Source organism: Lonchura striata, chromosome 1A (genome assembly GCF_050655825.1).
Source record: "Lonchura striata isolate lonStrDom1 chromosome 1A, ASM5065582v1, whole genome shotgun sequence".
Taxonomy (NCBI): domain Eukaryota; kingdom Metazoa; phylum Chordata; class Aves; order Passeriformes; family Estrildidae; genus Lonchura; species Lonchura striata.
Genome location: NC_140741.1, coordinates 4,515,250 through 4,532,545, shown reverse-complemented (window position 1 = coordinate 4,532,545; position 17,296 = coordinate 4,515,250). Strand labels below are relative to the sequence as shown.

Here is a 17,296-nt window from a genome sequence, read left to right as displayed (position 1 = left end):
CCGCCCTCTTGGGAGTGGCTTGGCGCGGACTCGTTTGAAAAGTGCTGCCGCCTTGTGGACACAGGGCGGTACTGCAGCCCCGCCGCCCGCGGCCGCCCTCTTGGGAATAGCGTGGCGCGGACTCGCTTGACTTTCTCGAGAGGGAGCAAAAAAAACGACGCGAACATCCAGGAGCCGTGTCTGTCGGCTGCTCTGCTTGAACACCACCCTGACGCCGGCGTGGCCCGGCGGGATTTTCCGCGGCGGTTCCAGTGCCGTGCACACGGGCTGTGCGCTCAGTGGCTCCGCGGGCGGTCGGATTTCGAGCAGGCGCCGACCGGCATCGGCCGATTCGCCGCTCTCTGCCCGGCTCCTGCAGCGGCCGCCATCCTGGGCGCGGCCCCCGCCTCTGCGCTCGTCCCGTCCCCTCCCGTGCTGTCCCACCGCCTCCCTGCCGTACAGCTAGAAATAAACGAAACCAACGTAGAAATATATATAGGTTAAAAAGAAAGGGCTTTTGGGGCGGGGAGGGCGTTATTTGGTTCGAGGCAGGGTCTTCTAGTTTCTGTGCGGGGTTTTTTGGGCCGTTTATTTCTAAGGATTTTTTTCCAAGGAGCTCCATCGCCGCCGCTCTTTTCCGCCCGCCTCCCCTCCGGGCCAGCGGCGCCCCCGGCGGTGGCGGGCGGCAGTGCTGCCGCCTTGTGGACACAGGGCGGTACTGCAGCCCCCAGCCAGCGCCCCGCCCCTCGCCGCTGGGTGCCGGGGCGGGCGGGCGAGGGGCGGGAGCGAGCGGCGGGCGGGGCGGGGTCGGTGAGTGCGGGGCGGGAGCGAGCGGCGGGCGGGGCGGGGTCGGTGAGTGCGGGGCGGGAGCGAGCGGCGGGCGGGGCGGGGTCGGTGAGTGCGGGGCGGGCTGAGGCGGCTCCGCGGCGGCGCCGGACGAGGATGGCGGCGGCGAGCGCGGGCGGGGCCGGTGCCGGCGGGCGGCGGAGGCGCGGTCGCAGCGCTCCCGGGCTGGGGCCGGGCGGTGTCGGGGCAGGGCTGCGCCCCTTTCCCGGCCCCGCGCCCCTCTCCGGACGCCGGGAGCGGCCGCGGGCCGGAAAATGCCGCCGGGGCGGCGGAGCGGGGCCCTGGCTCTGCCCGCCCCTCCTGCCGCCCTCCTTGGAATGGTCTGGGGCACGATGGGGTTATGGAGGTAGGAATCATTATTTTGTTGTTGTTGATCTAAGCCGGAGCCGCGCCGGTGCGAGCCGTGCGGAGCCGAGCAGAGCTTTGGCCGGGCCGGCGGGCGGGGGAGGCGGCGCGGGCGGGGCCGGTGCCGGCCGGTGCCGCCGCTCCGTCCGCTCCGGGCGCGGGGCTCGGGCGCCGCCGGGGCCCCCCGGGCCCGGTGCCGGCCCCGCCGGGCCGGGGGCAGCGGGCGGGGGTCTGCCGGCGCGGCGCCGCCTCTGCTGCCGGAGGAGCCGCTTTCCTGCCGGAGCCGGGAGCGCCCGGGGCCGGGAGCGCGGCTCCGCATCTTCCAGCCTCCCTCGCTGCGCTGCTTTTGAGGCGCTCCTGAGGAATTCATTGGGTCCTTTTCTTTTGTTCGGAGTCGGTGTGTGAGAAGGGTCACGGTGTGCTTGTTGGTTGTTACGGTTCTTGGTTCAGGTGCTGTGACAAGGGTTTTTTTGGATTGAGTTTGTTGTTGGATTTTTTTTTTTTTTTGTGCGATATGTTGGTTTTTTTGTTTTGATTGATTTGATAGGGGCATTCTATATATATCCCAATAAGGGGCTCTGTCTTGCTGTTTTTCCTGTAGTTCTCCTTCCTGGTTTCACCTGGCCTGGAAGGATGGGCATGGCCTGTATTTATCATATGAAAGTGGTGTTACTAAATCTGTTCAGAAGTTCTGATTACAACACTCATTTTCTGCCAGAAAACATTTTCATTTCGTTCTTTTCACCCAGGATGGCTCTTTGTGGTCTCAGACAGTGCTCCCTGGGAGGAAGGGCAGCCTTTGCCTCACCTGCACAGCTCAGGTGGATGTGACAGAACTGGTGTGGCCTGACAAGGTATGAGCAGCTGTCTGTGCACTGGAGCGCCTTGAAACCTTTCTCTGTGAGGTTTTGGACACGTTTCTCTTTGGGATTTCTTGTGACACAGCACCCAGGTATCCCTTCCTTTGTATAAAGTCCAGTGGTAAAGGATTGAATGACTGACAGTGGGGCCTGGGATAAAAATGGTTCTGTTAAAATTAGGCTAAGAATTAGGCAATAAGAAAAATGAGCTTCCTTTTAATGTCTGAAATAGTTAGGAATAAAAATGCTGGAAAAGGGCACTTTTATATTTGAATTGGTGTCCCCTCTCATGGATAAAACCCCATAGTGAGCAATCACAGCGGAAGTGTGAAAGCTGGGATCGTTTGACTTCCACAGTGGACTTATGCTCTTTTCCTCCTCTCTATCAGGACAGGAAAAATCATTAAGCTCCTCCCGTCTTTGCCAGAAGCTTCAGTGTTTAAGCAGCAAAAGCCAAGAGGCTTCAGCACCAGGGGTGTGCACTGGAGGGATCCTGGTCCTGCCCACGCCGTGGGGTAAGTCAGAGGGACGCAGGGTTCCCCTTTTCCTCTCTGCTGGGATTAACTGCCTCGGGAATGCCATTTCTGACAGCCCGGCCCTACCCCTGTGTGCTGGGAAAGGGCAGCAGGGAAGGGGCAAATGCCAGAGTTCCCTGGGGATGCTGGAGTTGTGGTGTTTGGCTGTGCCCAGGGGGGCAGGCTGGGCATTGTTGTGCACCCAAGGACTGGTCTGGGGCTCGGAGCCCGGGGAGCCGAGCTCTCGGTGCATTCCCAGCTCTGCCAGCTGCTGCAGGGCTGGGTGCAGCCTCTGCTGGGGCTGGGGCAGGAGCTGCAGGGGAGGGCTGGCAGGATTTGGGAGCAGAGGGAGGAAAATGAGGAATGGTGCTGGCAGTGCCCAGCCTGTGCTGGCGTCAGCACAGCCGTGCAGGGCGCCGGGATCTGGGTTCAGCTCCAGCTCTCCTGGGGCTCAGGGTGCAGGGGCAGAGGGACTGGGTTTATCTGTGGCTTTCCAGGCCAGCAGGAACAAGGGGAATGTGGGGCCAGAGCTGTGTCCCATCGGGCTGCACTTCCCTCTGAGCACAGAGTCTGGGCTGAGGTGAGATTGCTGCGAGTGCCCCGTGAGCAATGCAGGGAACTCGGAACTGCATCCGCTGCTGGGAATGCTGCCTGAGCTCTGCTCAGGCCGTGTCTGTGAGGAGTGGGATTTGGGCTGCAGAGCTGCTGCTGGGCACAAAAAAGGGAGTAAATCCTCTCCAGGGACGTGCAGTGAAGGACAGTGCTGCAGGGAAGGGGAGTCTTTACAAACTCTATCAGTATTTCTCCCAAAACTGGGAGAAATGGGGTGGAGCAGAGATGGGGCGGTTTGGTTTTGTCTGGGCCGGTTATTCCTTGTGCAATGTTTTAAATCTGTTGTAGGATTTACTCTCCAGTATCTTTCTAATAAAAGCTGACTGAAATTTAGGTTCAGGGTTAGAAGTTGGGTCCATTCGCTGCAAAACCTTGCCCAGGCTGGAGGACCGGGGTGATGGCCGCTCTCAGCAAAGGTTACCTATGAATACCGTGTCAGATTTCCCTCGGTGCTGGGCAGGACAGGTGAGGTTTGGATCAGGAATTCTGCAAACAAGGCCTGTGTGATGTTGGTTTCTTGTGTTTTTCAGGGCGCCAGGGCTGGCACAAGGACTCGTGCAGGTGCCGCTCTGGCACGGGAGCCGTTGCCCTGTGGAGCCATTTTAAAGGTGTGATTATGGAACATTTTGGAGGCCGTTTCTGGAATTCCATTTGTAGCTGGATCTCGCTCCGAGTGCAGCGGTCCAGGTGAGGGTTCTGACCTCTCCAGACTTGTGCTCACCTTGGTACAGCCTGGAGCTGGAGCAGTTTTCCAGGGAAGTGGAGATGGCTGAGGACCGGCGCTCTGGGAAGCAGGGACCTGCTGGGATTTGCGTTTGCAAAGCTGACATAAAGTTTGTAGAAGCGGCCCGAAATTCTAATTCCTGCGGTTTCTGGGGAGGAGGTGCAGGTCACCCCGAGAGCGAGATCAGAACTCGTTTGTGGCGAGGAGTCTGAAGGTGCCACACCTGGAGGAGCTGTGTGCTCAAGGCAGTCCCAGCCCCGGAGGGAGGCTGACGGGCTCTGCTCACGGCTGTCCCCAGCTGTCCCCAGCCCGCTGCTCAGCCCCGGAGCTGCTCTGGATCCGGGCTGTCCGTGCTGGAGCGCCCTGCTCCCCGCAGGGCCCTGCCCTAACCCACGCAGAGAGAGCCCTGCCGGCCAGAGTTTCCTTTTTTCATGTTTTATCACTGCGCGCTCAGCAGGGAAGGGCCGGGGCTGCTCTTGGGCCGGGGGCACTCGGGGCTCAGGCAAACCCAGCCCCGGCGCGTGGGGGTTCACAGAGCGAGCAGCTGCCGGGGCTCAGGAGCGCTCACGGCTCTTTGTTCCGAGGCAGCCGGAATTTCTGATCCCGGCCTTTATTTGGCTTTTCCAGCCCAGCGCCTTCGCTCGGCTCCGCTGCACCGAGGGGACTTTTGCTCAGCGCCTCCTGTCAGAAGGTGCAAACTCTCCGTTCAGCCCACACAGCCCCAGCCCTGCCCTGCGAGCCCTTCCCCATCGTGCCCACGCGGTTTCTCTCTCGCTCAGCCGGGGCAGGCTCTCACTGACAGCCACAGAAACAGAAGGGATTTCCTTTTATTTCATTCTTTTCCTGCTTAATGCCCGCGTCTGGTACTTGTGCATCAATCCCAGCTTCTCCCGAGGCTGCAGATCAAATCTTTCAGTGTCCGTGGGAGTTTCTGGTTTTCCCATCCCCACGTCTCCCCTCTCTCTCTGTATTAAAAATAAAAATTATTAATGGATTTGTTAAGCATTTGTTGCATATGTTAACATAAAGAAGGTGTTATCATTAGTAGTAGTATTATTATAATAATTTAAATGTATAATTTTGTTATAAGATTTTTAAATTATGGTGTTAAATTTTATTTATTGTTATATTAGTTATTCTTATTTTTGATATTTCTTAAAGTTGTACACTTTTATAAGTAGATTTTGTGTGATTACATAAATTTATACAATTTATTAAATTTTTATATTTATGTTTGTGTGTTAATAAAAGAAAATGTATTGTTGGTTTTTTGTAAAACTGCGTATTTATTATTTTTATATTTGTTAAAAAGTTACTTAGTGTAAGGGATGTAGAATTAGATTGTTTATTTAGATAATATTTTAATTGATTTATTTATTTTAGTGTTGTTGAAGTAATAGGTGGTATAAAATGCAATGCTACCATTTTTATTTTAAGTTTCAAGGCTTAAAATTACTTTTATATTTTGATTACTGTTGATGGATAAATGACTTTTTTGTTTTAAATTGGTAACTACTTTTATATTAAGAGTTAATAATGTAAGGGCTTTTTAATTATATGGATTATTTGTAATGTTTTTTATTGGTATATTAAGTAAGCAAAGTGGATTTTTTTTTGAGTAGTGCTAGAAAAATACAAAGTATTTAAACTTGAAACTTTAACTAAAGTTACTTAAATGTTTGTTTTAGGTTGGTTAATTGGTAAAGTGATATAATTAAAAGTACATAAAGTAAATAGAGTAGAAGTATAATATTTGATAGAATTTTATAATTTGTAAGTTATTAAATAAGATGTTTATAATATTGATTTTTATATTTATAAAGAAACCTAAAGTTTATATATTTTGGTGGGTGTAGTACAAGACGTCAGGTGTAAGTTGCAATTCTTATGTAATCTACATTTGTATTCACAGAGTGTAATTTATCTGTGTATTTACATTGTTTTTTTATTTGTGGAGTGGTGACTGTTTTTTGTGTGATCTGGTTTTATGTTCCTTATTGAAATTTACTTGGCTTTTTGTACTTGCTGAGATACAAGTAAACTTTATGTTTTGGTATGAGAAATAAGTATTGTTAAGTTTTGTTTTATAAAATTGTATAGAGATTTGCAAGATAATGGTATAAGTTGTTATAATTTTTCAGTTATAAGCATGAAGAAATATAAGAATAAAATAATGTATGTAGTAAAGAAGAAATTGATAATAATTAGGAATTACATAGATAATATCTATCATTAGTAACATAGGTGAAATTATATCATTAGTAAGTATTAAAAGATTGTACATTATTTTAGAGTTTTTAACAGTTGATAAATGTTAAATTAGTAGTAAGTTAAATAATTATGTGTGAATAATGATTTTTTAAGTTTAAAATAAAAATAAGTTTATTGTTATATTGATAAAGTTAAATTGTTAAGTTAAAATTATTTGAATTTTATTTTTGACGTAGAAAATATTTGGGTTTCTTGTTAATTATTTTATTTAGGTAGAGTTAGGGTTAGGTTCTAGTTTAAATTTTAATTGGTGAATGTTACTTCATATATTTTTATATAATGTTTATAAAAATAGTAGTTAAGAGTAAAAGTGTTAGGATTAAAGATGAATTACATTATTTAATAATTGGAATTTTTAGAAGTGTTTTTAGAATAGATTTGAATATAGTAAACTTTTTTTTAAAGATTGGAAAGTGGTTATGGACAGGATTGTGAGTTTGGATTTGGATATTGAGAGTGTGAAGGTGGAGGAAATGTATGAGAGAGTGATTACTTAGTGTGAAACTTAGAAAAAGAAATTAATGTTGTAGTCGGGTTTTATATTGAAGTGATTTTGTAATAATAACTGAGGAAAGTGATGAGATTCACAGTTTGGAGGAGATTTTTAATGAAATATATTTTTTAGTCTTGAAAAATATTTAAAATTATGAGATAAATTTAGGTTAAATTATAGAGTAAGTGTAGAGATTAGTTAGAGAGTTAACTTGTTTTAAGAGCTGTATAAGTAGAGAATAAAAAAGTAGGAATTAGAAATTTTTTGTGTTTTTTAGATCATTATATAAAGAGGCAATAAAGCATATGAAAGCTGGTTATATATTATAATATATTTAATAAATATTGTTGATTGTAAAAATTAATATATTTATATTATATAATTAGTATATTAGTAGTAAGTGTTTGAAGAAGTTAGGATAACTTTTAAAAAATATTTATATATTAAGCAAATAGAGTAAAAATTTTTAAATAGTATGATAATAATAATTGCTACTTTTTGGTGTTACTTACAAAAGATAAAAAGAGTAGAGATTGTAATGAAGAACAGAATTTTTGATGAAATTGATGATATAATACACTGTATTATTTTACTTCTGAATTGGTGTTTGTTAGTGTTTTCTTTTAGTTGTTTTAATTGGAGTTGTTTTATTTTTTTAAGAAAATTAACCATATACTGTATAGTTTAGAGAAGTGATTTTTAATAAAATTTAGGATAAGTTATATTAAATAACATTTAAATTTAGACTGAATGTATTTTGATAATAAGGAATAATAAACTTAATTTTAATAGATAAAAAGAAACTTAATGTATTTATTTAAATGTATTGACATTTAATTTTGTTTGATTTTATTAACACTTAACATATTGAATGTTGTTATTTGTAAATATTGAAGGTTTTTTTAAGTCTTTTGGTTTTGGAGAAATTTTAGCTTGTTGAGTTAAGATTATTACTTATATCTTTACAGGGTGGTTTTATTTATTGGGATATATGTTTCTTAGTAAAAGATTTTTATTTATGTTACATTTCAAATGGTACTAATTTGTATAGTGTTTTTTTATATTCAGGATATTGATTAGATTGTTTTATATTTTTTGTGGGCTTGGACAAATATTTATTTATATGGTCTATATTTGAAGTAGGTTTTGATGTTTTTTGTTGTTTTTTTAAGAGCTTTTGATTTAGAATTTGAAGAGTATTTGGTGTTTGGAGGAAATAAAATTGGGGGTTTTTTCGATACAGTTGTGCTGTATCTTTAATGTTAGTAAGGACTAGTTTTGGTGCGTTATTTTGATTTTTTTGTTTGCTTACGGGGAGGGTCTCCTGTTAGATGTGGAAGCCTGAGACTGGCATTAGGCCTTTTTATCTAATGCTTGATGAGTCTGTTTTATGGGGAGGAGGTGTTATTTTAAGTTTTATAAAATACACTGAGAATTAGTTAAAATCATGGAAGAAACATTATGGTAATTAAAGGGTGCTATGTTTAAAGAGCTATAAATCTTTTTAAATACCTGCTTGACGTAAGGTGAGCTTAATCTCCCTTTTCTGCCCCAGAAAGCATCGGGCACGTCCGCATCAATGGCACCACCTCTGCCCACTGCTCCTGCTCCACCCGACCAAACGCAAGAGCAAAAGTTGGTTTGGCTTTAAGAACTTGAAATAACTTTGAAGCAAAATAAATCACATTTTCCCCTGTGTTTTTTCCTTTCAGGTGCTGCACTCACCTCTGCGGACACGCGCCGAGCTCTCGCTGCAGGAACCCGTCAGGCCTCGGTGGCTGTGAGTTCATGTTCTTCTCCCTGGGGAAGAGGAGAAGAATGTGATTAGATAATTAAATAATTAATTAAAAAAATAATTGCTGAGGAATTGCAGAAATGTTTTCTGGAGCCTTTCCCCTTTGGTGCCCCTGTGCTGTGTGGGACACGGGCAGAGGAGCCTCGGGCTGGAAAGGGGCAGGAGAAAGGCAAAGGGACCCCCTGGTGTCCCCAGGGCACCGTGGGGACAGAACGGACACTGCGCGGGCACGGGGAGGTGAGGAGTGACAGTCTGGGCCAAAATCCCAGCTCACCCCAGGGAAATAAGTGAGGGACATTTTGGAGGGGAAAGCTGAGGTCACGAGTTCACCCAGCCTGGCCACGTTGTGTTTGCACAAAGCAGCACCAGAGGTGAAGGTCAATCCTGAGCCAACCCTGCTCAGCCTCTAAGTCCCAGAATAAATCCTACAAGCTGCTACAAGGGACTAAAAATACATAAAAGAGAACCAAGAGCATTCCGAGAGCAAACCAGTAGGTTCCTGGGAATCCCATTGCAGTGTTGTCACAGCCTTTTTGACAGAGCTGTAAGATTTTTATTTCTATGCTGTGTTTCTCTGCTGGGATCATTCACTCCGTGGGCTGTGGGGATTTTTCGGGTTTGAACTCCCTCCTGGTGGCCCTGACACTGCTCAGGAGCTGGAGGAAGAGCAGAGCCAGTGCTCCTGGCAGGGGCAGGGAGTTTTCCCCCACAGCAGATCCAGCAGCTGCCCTCCAGCCCGGCCAGGAGGGACCTGCTTTGGCTCCTGCAGGGACAGAACGTGTTCAGCTGCTCCAGGTGACATTCCAGCAGCCTCATCTCCCATCCCTGCTCCCGCCCCTCCTGCTCTCAGCTCCCTCCCCACCAGCTGTGCCGAGGGAATTTGTCCCACCAGCAGCAGGGGAAGGACAAGAGCTCCCACCCTGGCACTTGGATTGTCCCCTCTGGGGGATGCTGCCTGCTGGGATTTAGATCATTCCATACATTTGGCTGCTGAAATTTCCCAGCCCAGGGGCTTTAGCACAAAGATTGTTCTCTGCATGGTGCCTGGATTTGGGGTTCAGTATCAGCTTTGCTAGTTCAGGTGAATTATACCCACAGCCCCAGGTTCCCTGCCGAATTCCTGCTGGAATAACCTGACGGTGCCTCGTGGAGATTGGAAATTCCCATGCAGAGCTGCCACTTTAGCACCAGCTGTGTCAGGAACCAGCAGAGGTTCCAGGGAAGCTCAGTGGGATCAGGACAAGGACAGGTCTCTATTCCACAGAACTTGCTATTTAAAACCCTCATCCCCCAGCCCCAGGAATGTGTCTGGGGTCACTTGACAGAGTTCCCTGGAATTCAGCTGATTTCAGTCCCTGGAGCTCAGGCTCCAGTTGATGTTTTAAAGCAGGACAAGGCGGTGGCTGGATGTGCTCCCGGCCTGTGCTGAGGCAGAACATCTCTCTGCAGAAGCTCAGCTCCTTTCAGAGGCTCGGCAGTGGCCTCTGCATGTCCTTTCCCCTCAGGAAAGGGATGCACATCCCTGCCTGCAGCACACCTCCGGTGGGACCCACCTGTGAGAGTTTTCCATCCCTTCTGCACATCCAGCTGGCTCCCTGGAAATCTCCCAACATCATCACACTCGAACCTCTGATTTCAAGGCATCTCCGAGGCTCTTGCTTGGCATTTAGTACCTGTGAAGGAAGATTGCCTTGGCTCAAATGCTGCTGGTGAATGATGGGCTCAGGCTGGAAAAGAACAGCGCCCGGAGTTCCCCCGGGTGGGTGGAGGGTCTCAGGCCCCTGGGCTGGGTTTGGTGAGTTTTTCTCAGCTCAGCAGTGTGAACACTCCAGATGCCCCTGGGGACACTGCTGGGCAGCTCTGTTCTAGCAGGACTGCACGCCTGTGCTCCCAGAGCTTCAGTTCAGAGCTCATCTCAAAGAAAGGTGGCTGAAGAGATTTTTGTTTCATACTCATCACTGTTTTTCTCTTCTGCTTTTTGTTTCACTTTAAACAGTTTGAAAACCACAAGGAGGTCAGCCAAGGGCCTCCTGTGGCACCGGATTCTGTATTTGCCACTTTGCTGAAGGGAGCCTGGGAGCGAGGAAGCAGCACCTTCCTGGAAGATGGTGTTCAGACAAAGTGGAGAGGCTTGGCTTCCTGGCTCCCACCTGAGCAGCTTTTGCTGGGAGTAAAGCACGTGCTGCTGTGCCCGAAATCCACAGTGGAGAACTTCAGCAGATAATACTGTAGTTATCCTTGGTTTACTTTATGGCACAAGTTACAAATGACTCGGCTGCTAAAACTTAGGTTCCAGTGCTGCAGCTCTTTTTCCTTGACTCGGCTGCGAGGGTACACAGCACCGTACAAAACTGCACCTGATTTGTAAACAAATGTCATTTGTTCTGATTATTGAAGCTGGGCTTTATTCAGTCGAGTCCCGGCTGTGTGCTGCCCCAGGTCCTTGGTACAAATAGGGTACGGGGGGTGGGGAACCAGAACTGCACATTCCTTGTGATATGGATGGGATTTGGGGGGGGCTACAGGAAAAGGAGATGCAAAACGAGGGAATTGCTTTTACATGTAACTATTCTTGTCCTAAAGGAGCCATCAGCTCTGCCCCGAGAGCTGAGTTACGAGTGTGTGTGCTGAAAGAGCCGCAAGCCTTTAGGGGCTGCAGTTTGTGTGCCCTGGAATGAGGTGCCCTGAGGAAATGTGTGAGCCGGAGGGAGCCGGGGCCGGGCGGAGGGACCGAGCTGTGGGAATGGGCGAATGGAGGCGGGAGCGGGCGGGAATAGCCGAGCGTGGCCGAAAGGGCCCGAGGAGCCGAGCGGAGCCGAGCGGCTCCGAGTTCAGCCGAGGCGAGCCGAGCTTAGCCGAAGAGGCGAATCGAGCCGAATGCAACCGGCAATAGTCGAGCTTAGCCGAAAGTACCCGAAACTGACCGAGGAGCCGAGTCCAGCCGAACCGAGCCGAGCTCCGCCGATCTCAGCAGGGCGGGGCGCCGGGGCGGAGCCGGGGCGCCGGGAGGATCCCTCCTGTCCCTCTCTCTCCCGCTCCATCCTCCTGCCCGTATTCCCCTCGGTTATCTCTCTTTCCCCCGCTTCCGTGTCCCCCCCATACCCGGCTCCTTCCTGTCCTGTCCTGTCCCTGCCCCGCTGCTCCGTTCCATTCCCTGTCTCTCCCTCCTCTCTTCCCGTCCCCTTCGCTTCTTTCCCCCGCAGCCGGGGGCTCGGGGCGCCGGAGAATAAAGCCCCGAGGGCCGGAGCCGGCGCCCCCCGGGCCTTGCGGGAGTCCCCGCACGGGGCCGGAGCTCTCGGCGGATCCCCCGCGCCGCTCGGACCCCGCCCCGGCGCTGCCGGACCCGCGGCTCCGCCGGCGCCGCGCTGCGAGCGGCCCCCGCTCCGTGCCGGGCCGGCCGTGCCGCGTCCCCGCCGCCTCTGCCGCTCCCTCTTTCTGCCCCCGGCCCGCGACAGCGAGGCGGGGCAGCAGCTTCGAGCCTCCTGGGGGCTGCCCCCCTTCCTTGCTGCGGCGGAGTCCCTTTCTGGGGGGATGGAGGTGTGGGAAGGGCTGGAAGGGAGCGCTGGGCTGCTGTTCGGGGCAGTTGGACTCGTCCTGTGCCTTCTTCGGGGGTCAGGAAAAGGGGCCGAAGACTCGGGGCTCTGATGTCATTTGGGGCACCCCAAGGTCCCTAGGAGAGGGACGCACACTGCGGTGGGGGAGCGGGTGGGTGGCGAATGAGGGGGGGTCACGCTGGGTGCCGTCCCGCAGAGGGACCCAAAGCTGCCCCAAAATTCCCAAGGAGGGGTGTGTGTGGAATACTAAAACCTGGCAAGTGTTTCGTTTTCACAGCTATTGGTAAAGAATAGGAAGCTATGGCTGAACTCATTTGGAAATGAGCCATCTCTCTATCCATTCATTTGTACGCAGGAACGTAGGAAACTGACTGGGGATGGGCAGTAGTTTTGAAAATCACGCCCTAGCCTTTTTCTCTGGGAACGAACCAAGCAAGTGCCCTGAAACCAGCGGAGCAGCTGCAGGGGCTGAAGGGAACAGAAAGGGCTCCCCGGCACCTTTTGCCTCCGTTCTCTGCCATTCCCCAAAAGGCGTCGCAGTCCTGGAACAGGCGTTTGTTATGCAGCTTGCCAAAATAAAGACCTGTCAAATCCTAGCTCTGCCTTTTGTTTAACGCGTTCTTACTTCCTATTTATGTCATCACAGAAAGCAAGGAAAGAAGAAATGTGACTGGTTCCCACTATTGCTCCGTGCAGGCATTTTTAAAGGCTGCTGTACTTCTGTCCTCTTTTTCCACTCCAAGCTTGACTTCTCCCCTCCTTTTTCGAGGTCTGCTGCTGTGGGTGTCCCAAGGAGGGCTGGGTTCCTCGGCAGGGGTCTTAGGAGTTGCTGCTGATTCTGCTTTTTGCGAAGGTGTAGCAAAGTGTGCTACCAAAAGGACTGTTTTCTCCAGGAGAAAGTTTTCTCTCAATGACCATCAATGCACGTATGTGTTTTAATCGTGTAACCAGATGGATTAAGAAAAGCCAACACCCGTAGCAGATTTCTGTTGGATCTGTGTCTGTGAGAAGTGGGCTGTGTCCTGGAGACGGAGAGACGCTGTTGGAGGGTGGCAACAGTGGCAGGTGTGAGCTGTGAGGATGAGGAGGGCTCAGAGCAGCCCCAGGTGTGAGCTGTGAGGATGAGGAGGGCTCAGAGCAGTCCCAGGTGTGAGCTGTGAGGATGAGGAGGGCTCAGAGCAGCCCCAGGTGTGAGCTGTGAGGATGAGGAGGGCTCAGAGCAGCCCCAGGTGTGAGCTGTGAGGATGAGGAGGAGGGGGCGGCTCCTCCTGGAGCTGATTTAGGGGGTTTTCCTCACATCACTTTCGTTCGGAGCTGCTGGAGGAGGGGAGTTTATGGGGGGCTCCCGGGGCTGTCTCCTGGAAGGACGGTGAGTGCTTCAGACAGGATCCGGGGAATCACCTGGATCCGCACTTGGATCCGTGGAGCATGGCTCAAAGGAGGAGCCGAGGGACAAACCAGTGCCGAGAAGCAGCAGCCAAGCAGGTGAGCCAGTGCGCCTTTGCAGCCGGGACTTTTCTCCTTTCCCTTTTAAACTTCGTCATCCCGAGGTTGAATTGGAGGGGGCTGCCCTGTTGTTCCTCCTTTTAAGGGGTTTGGATTGAGGTAAAATTCTCCCTTTTGCCATCATTCCAGGCAAGCCCCTTGTTTTTCTGCTCTTCTAGGGGTCGCAGTTGAAGGGGAGCGCACATTTCTGTGCCCTCGTTGGGGTGAGGTGAGCGCCGGAGCGTGGCGTCAGTGTCGGGGCTTCAGAGGAAGGGAGCTGCAGCCGTGGCAGCGCTGGCAGGGCGGGGATCGGGCTGTGCCGCTGCGTTCGGGGCGCTTCTTCTGCCCCCGGCCCGGCAGCGAAGGGTGCGGCGCGGAGCCCACCGGCAGTGCCGGGGCTGGCCGGGGCGGAAGGGGAGCTGGGCGCGGCTGGGCTGCCGCGGGCCCGCCGGAGCCGCGCCGGTGCGAGCCGTGCGGAGCCGAGCGGAGCTTTGGCCGGGCCGGCGGGCGGGGGAGGCGGCGCGGGCGGGGCCGGTGCCGGCCGGTGCCGCCGCTCCGTCCGCTCCGGGCGCGGGGCTCGGGCGCCGCCGGGGCCCCCCGGGCCCGGTGCCGGCCCCGCCGGGCCGGGGGCAGCGGGCGGGGGTCTGCCGGCGCGGCGCCGCCTCTGCTGCCGGAGGAGCCGCTTTCCTGCCGGAGCCGGGAGCGCCCGGGGCCGGGAGCGCGGCTCCGCATCTTCCAGCCTCCCTCGCTGCGCTGCTTTTGAGGCGCTCCTGGGGAATTCATTGGGTCCTTTTCTTTTGTTCGCAGTCGGTGTGTGAGAAGGGTCACGGTGTGCTTGTTGGTTGTTACGGCTCTTGGTTCAGGTGCTGTGACAAGGGTTTTTTTGGATTGAGTTTGTTGTTGGATTTTTTTTTTTTTGTGCGATATGTTGGATTTTTTGTTTTGGTTATTTTTATATTATAAAAATATAACTGTAGTTATTTTCGTAAAGGAGATTTTTTTTAAGGTTTACAATGGTTTTTATGGGTCATAGCATGAAGTACAAGGTTGGTTTTTAATTAGGTTGTGGTGACTTTTATTAGCATGCCTATGTAGTGTTGGTATTGGTGGGTTTGAGATAGTGTCCTGTAGTTAGTTAGTGATGGTTTTTTTTAATGTTAATAATTGCTTTTATGTTAATTCTCTTATAGTGGTTTTATTCATTTGGTTTGTTTAATTGTCGTGTACGTTTTATTGTTACCGGTAATTTGGGAGTTATTGTTTACGGTTACATTTATCTTTTGGTGACGTGTTTATTTTTAGGTGGTATTTGTATTTTGATGGTTTGAGGCATTACGGGTTTATTGAGTTAGGAATAATTTTTTTTTGTGGTTAATTGAGGTTTATTTATTTGGGGTTTTGTTTCTGTTTGATGTATTTGTTGGTTGCTTTTTATTAGTTTTTTTTTTTTTTAGGAACTTGTGTATTTATACGGTGGATTTTTTTAGGTAGTTATTTATTTGGGTGCTTATCTTTTTATTGTCTAGTGGTTTCGATTTTTGTTAATCTCCTTTATTAGTTTGGTTTTTAAAGCTAATTTAGCAGAATACTGCTTACTCCTTGAGTTAGTGTGGAGGTATGGTTTTCATTTTTAGCAGCTTTCAGGATCTGTTGTATGGTTTGAAGTTTAGTAAGTTGGTTGGACTTCTTTTTCTAGTGGGTTTTGTGATTTGTTTCGTGGGCTTCTATAGGACTGTTTTTTATTTTTGTTTCATTTTTGTGATGTGTCTCACTAACAACTGTTAGTGAAAAGAGTGTAGTGTGGGGTTTTTTTTGCTGGTAGTTGGTTCTATGGTGGTGTATTTTTAGTTTCTGTTGTTTGTTTTGGGGTTTCTTTTGTTAAAGTTTTTATTTTGGGGTTAATTTGTAATTATTTTTAAGGCTTTAGGGCGATTGAGATTTTTTTATATGGATGTCCTGTATGATAACAGTTAATTTATTTGCTTTATGTGGCGTTGATGGCAGGGTAGAGGACACTTTTGTATAGAATGTTTTTTTAAATCATAGTACTAAAATAATACCATGGTAAGAGGGGCTGTGTTTCATTGTTTGTTTCTGAGGCGGTTTGGCATTTTCTTATAGGTTGGGGGTTTTTTTGTTGGCTCGTGGAGCCATTCTTCTGTCTGTTTTTGATGATATTGGTCAGAATTTGATGTTTCTTTTGTTATTTTATTATTAGGAATTGGATCTTTTCAGTAGGCTTTTTGATTTTGCTTTTTTTTTTTCCTGTGGTGTAATAGTATTTTAGAAGAATTTGGATTATTTTAAAAAATATTTTTGTTATACTTTTCATCTAATGTTGTTGGATTATTACAAATGTTTTGGAGTTTTATTTTTTTAAGTTTTACTTGGATGAATTTATGCTGGATGGTAGGACTGTGTTTTTATTTTTGGGGCAGTTGGTTGTAGGTGTATTGTATGTTTTTTAAGTGAAGGTAAGTCGAGGTTTGTATTTGGTTGTTAGAGGAATGGAGAAAAATGTTTTGGTAATGTTAACAGTGGTGTGTTATTTTGTGGTTTTTGATTTATAATAAGTCTGGTAAAATAGTGTTTAATGGTGGAGTTCTTTAAGGTATGATAGTTTATAGTTAATTCTTATTGGTTTTAGGTTTGTGTGTAGGTTAGAGGAGGTTATGGAAGGGTGAGTGGGTTTTGTAGATGAGTTTTAGTGTTTCAGTTTATAGAGCATTTTTTGGATGGGAATTACAGTATTTTGAGTTGTTTGGTGTCGCTGGTGATGTATTGTTGAGGTGGTAAGGAGGATTTGTTGGGTTTTTTTAAAGAAGGTTTGTTGTAGACAGTTTTAGATAGTTGTGGTGAGTTGCTTAATTGTTTTGTGTTTTTTAGCTTTTTACTAGTTATTTGAAATACGTTAGAGTTTTTTGGGTTTATTGAGATACTTGATTTTGAGGAAGTTCCTGTTTAGAATGTATGGGGTTTTTTTGGCTTAAAATAAAAATTTTATATTTTAGTTTTAGTGAGGTTTATTTTTTTTTTCTTTTCTTACTGCTATATTTTGTGATATTTGTGTTACGTTATTAATAGGAATTGCTTTACTTTTATATGTTGAAATGAGGGTAGTGTGTATTGCATACTGGTGTTCATAAAGTTTTAATATTTTTATGGTTCTGATGTGTTAGGTTAATGAATTTATGAAGTTTACAAGAATTTTTTTGGCTTTATATTGATACAGGCAGGGTTTTCTTAGTTTTAAGGATTTGTTTGGCATAGATTTTAGATGTCTTATTGAGGGGATAGGACAAGGTGTCTCTGTTAATCTGTTCAGCAATTTGGATACTGGGTAAATAAAATTAATATTTTGGTATAATTTTGGGGTTTTGTTAGTTTAATTATTTATGAATTTGTGTGCCTGCAGCTGTAGTGTCTCTGCTGCAAGTCTCAGTATCCATTCATGTTTGTGTGCGTTAGGCAGTCCACTCGTGTACCAGCGAGTCCCCCCTGCAAGCGGCCGCAGAGCCGCTCCTTCGCTCTCCTGGGAATTCGGGGAGCGGCACACGGCTCTGCGACGAAGCCTTGATCTTTGTCACTTGGAGGTGGCACCAGGGAGCCTCAGGAGCGGCCGAGGAGTTGCTGTGAGTCGGGGAACTACTAGTGAGGGGGACCAGGGTCCACTCGAGTTTTGGGAACGCCACCTCACCTCGCCTGCTCTTCAGCCCGGCAGACCCTGCCAGGAGGGCGTGGGCGAAGCGTGCGGCCCGAGGAGCCCGGCGTTCTCAGGAGAATAATGGTGAGCAGAGAATTGCTGAGTTGTGGCTGC

The 17,296-nt window shown here is 48.2% G+C and overlaps 1 long non-coding RNA gene across 2 annotated transcripts in view; it reads left to right on the top strand.

The window, feature by feature from the left end:
- Positions 1-1,333: 1,333 nt before the first annotated feature.
- LOC144246302 (uncharacterized) overlaps positions 1,334-17,296 on the top strand; it is a 42,540-nt gene continuing 26,577 nt past the window's right edge. The window contains exons 1-3 of one of the 2 annotated variants that reach the window (XR_014952212.1): positions 1,334-2,122; positions 2,420-2,545; positions 3,688-3,844. This is a non-coding gene — a long non-coding RNA (uncharacterized LOC144246302). The remainder of the gene's footprint in view (positions 2,123-2,419; positions 2,546-3,687; positions 3,845-17,296) is intronic. The other variant, XR_014952211.1, reaches the window with a different exon arrangement.